Here is a 3,248-nt window from a genome sequence, read left to right on the forward strand (position 1 = left end):
AGCGCGCCACCCCGTTGTTTGAAAACCGGCCTTCTTACGCCAATATTTTTCTTCTCATTGAGGCACAGGCGGGGTTGGTTTGGACAAAGCCGAAAAAGTCCCGACCAGTCCGAAAGCTCATCTTTGTTTTAATTGCATTTTATGAAATTTCTGCCCGCGTCTCTGCGGGCCAAAAACAACATAAGGTTGAATTATTTCAAACTTTCCACCTGTGTTACTGTCATCTCTGTGGGGCGGTCGATGACAACCTTCTGCTGACGCGTTTGCACTGGATCTGTTATGCACCAAGTCAGCGGACAGAAATGTGTTCCCACGCCTCCACCGGTAGCGTCGCCTGGGCCGGCCTCGTGGGGTCACGGTCGCGCCTGCCACTCCCCAGCCGGAGCACACGCATCAGGACCGGCTGGCAGCGCCGGTCCAGACCGACGTCCAGCGGCCATTCACTGCTTGAACTCGCGTGCTGGCGCGGCAATGAGGGCTAACACGGCGCCATAACGTACGTCCGTTGATGACGCTGCCACGTGCATATTTCACGAACAAATGATCGTTAAACACCGCTGACCGGTGTCACGCTTAGACGCGGGCCTGCCAGCTTTCAAGAGGGATCGGTTTGAGGTGCAGGCTACAGACCTTCAGACGTGTACACCAACGTTGTCACAGATGTTTAGATGATGGATAGATCCGGCGACAGAGGGTGCTCTTGTTTCCACTCCGGTCTGTTGATGCAGTACAGCTGACAGTCTCCACCGCAGGAGGGTAAACAGGAGTGACCGTTGGGTCATGGCCAGCAGGAGTGACTGTTGGGTCACGGGCCAGCGGGAGTGACTGCTGGGTCACAGGTCAGCAGGAGTGACTGTTAGGCCACGGGGCAGGAGGAGTGACTGTTGGGTCACGGGTCAGCGGGAGTGACCGCTGTGTCACAGGTCAGCAGGAGTGACTGTTGGATTATTGGTCAGCAGGATTGACTTTTGGGTCACGAGCCAGCAAGAGTGCCGATTGAGTCACGGGTACGCAGGAGTGCCGATTGGGTCACAGATCAGCAGGAGTGCCGATTGGGTCACGGGTCAGCAGGAGTGCCGATTGGGTCACAGGTCAGCAGGAGTGAATGTTGAGTCACGGGCCAGCGAGAGTGCGTTGGATCACATGTCAGCAGGAGTGACTGTTGGGTCACCGGTCAGCAGGAGTGACCGCTGGGTCTCGGATCAGCGGGAGTAACCGTTGGGTTACTGATCCGTGTTCTGGTCAAGGGAAAGTCGCCAGCTGATGTGTGTATTCCCGTCGTCATAGTAGCAATGTTAGAGTACCTGTGGCTTCGTGGAACGACCTAGGTCGTTAGCGTAATCGACCTTCGCTGTAAACTGGGACGGTAAAGTTTTTCCCCTGGAACTGAACGCAGGGAACTCCCACTTGGAAGCACCACGCCTCAAGCCACCCGGCTACTGACGCGCCACTGTCATCCTCCCTCGCAGATACCGCATCTTCATAAAGAGGCCGTCGGCGCAGGACCCGAGCTGGAGCACGTACATGGACGTGTTCCACCCGACGCTGTGGGCGGTCCTGTTGGTCACCATCCTGCTGAGCGGCGGCGCCGTGGGCGGCATGTACTGGCTGGAGAGGCGCACGCGGCTCGCCACGCTGCACCAGGGCAACTTCGGATGGGGTGACAGCTTGATGTACTGCTTCGCAGCTGTCTGTCAACAAGGTGACGTCACGGGTGACGCCATGGGTGACGTAGCGTTGTCGGGCTTGACGAGTTCCCCAGGCCGTGCATACGTTGGCAGTTGTGACAACTGGCGCTCATTGCCCATTAGGGTTTCGTGGACCATTCGCCATGCGATTAGATCGATTGCCCTCCAAAGTTTTCGATCTTGGGATTGGCTGTTAGGATTTTCACCATCACGGCAGGCGTAGCATAGTTGAATTGCAAAATTCTTGAAAAAAACCTCTTACTCTAGTCACGGCCTATATCTTTCACCTGACGCTTACCCTCATCGTACAGGAGGGAGCCTCAGGGCCACTAAGGCTGTTCGGAAATAGCCGCTGTGCATTTTAAGCATGGTGGTAAATGGTTAGCCATTGGGTAGCTTGGTTAACATTATAATTACACATATCGCGAAAATGTGATATTTCTTACCCTGGCGTACTATGTTCTGTGGGCTCTTTCTCGAGGCCATATCAGCAACATTTTGTTCAAGCATGCCAACCACGATGCTGTATTACACGCAGACAGTGAGCTCCACAGAGGTTTTCTAGACCGTTTCGTTGAGCTTAATCACTCTGAAGTGCATCACTATCGTTTCTAGCATTTTTTTAAAAGTCTAGGCCCACCAAGGCTCACTCCTGTGCCACGACAAATTTTGACCTGGTGGCGCGATAAATTTTGACCGTCGTTAGCAGACTTGACCCTTTGAAAAATATCGTATGTTGAATCCTGACGGCAAATCTCATGTAGCTTGAGAAGGAAATTCTAACACAGTTTTACATTCATGCGGCTTGTTTAGCTCTTGATACAGCAGACGGGCCAACACAACAGTAGCCACTTTACCTGAAATTACAATCGTTTTAGCTGACATGACATACCACGGCAGTCTGCGCCTGTCGAAATTCATTGGAGTCCATCTGGTGCCAATCTATTGGAATTTCCCAAGAGCTTCCCAACGCCGCATTCCGCACTGTCGTCGCATGTCTGACTTTTGAGATAAAAACAGCGGTACATCAAATGCTACTTTGACCCTCATGAACTGATATGACCTTTCAACGGTCACATTGATCATTTTTCATTACAGCTAGGGGACAGTGGGACGAGTTGAATCATGTCCAAAAAGTATCGGGGCGATTTATTCCATACCTATGCGACGAATGACAGCCTCATGTGTCGTTCAGCAGACGCGCAGCAGCTCACTCTATTTTCAGTGTACTTCCGGCCACATACGTGCACGTATGGTGTGACCGTAAACAGCCCCTTTCTTGCTCATCGTTGGGAAGTGTAGCGATCGGTGTAAATGCGCACTTAGAGGTCTACGGCATAACTAGACAAATCTGAATATTCCACTGAGTGGTGAAGTGCACGTTTCGTACATACTGCAAAACATTTGACTTTTGCCAGCCAAGGATTTCAGGATGGTGCGAACTGTCTTCTAAAATTTGGTGGTGCGTGTTGTATCAGCTGTGAACGGGGCATGTTGCGTGATTAAAACAAAGTACCGACAACACGTTTTTGACTACCTTACTAATGAGCATACAGTAAC

Source organism: Pollicipes pollicipes, unplaced genomic scaffold (assembly GCF_011947565.3).
Source record: "Pollicipes pollicipes isolate AB1234 unplaced genomic scaffold, Ppol_2.1 Scaffold_6052;HRSCAF=7182_pilon_pilon_pilon, whole genome shotgun sequence".
Taxonomy (NCBI): domain Eukaryota; kingdom Metazoa; phylum Arthropoda; class Thecostraca; order Pollicipedomorpha; family Pollicipedidae; genus Pollicipes; species Pollicipes pollicipes.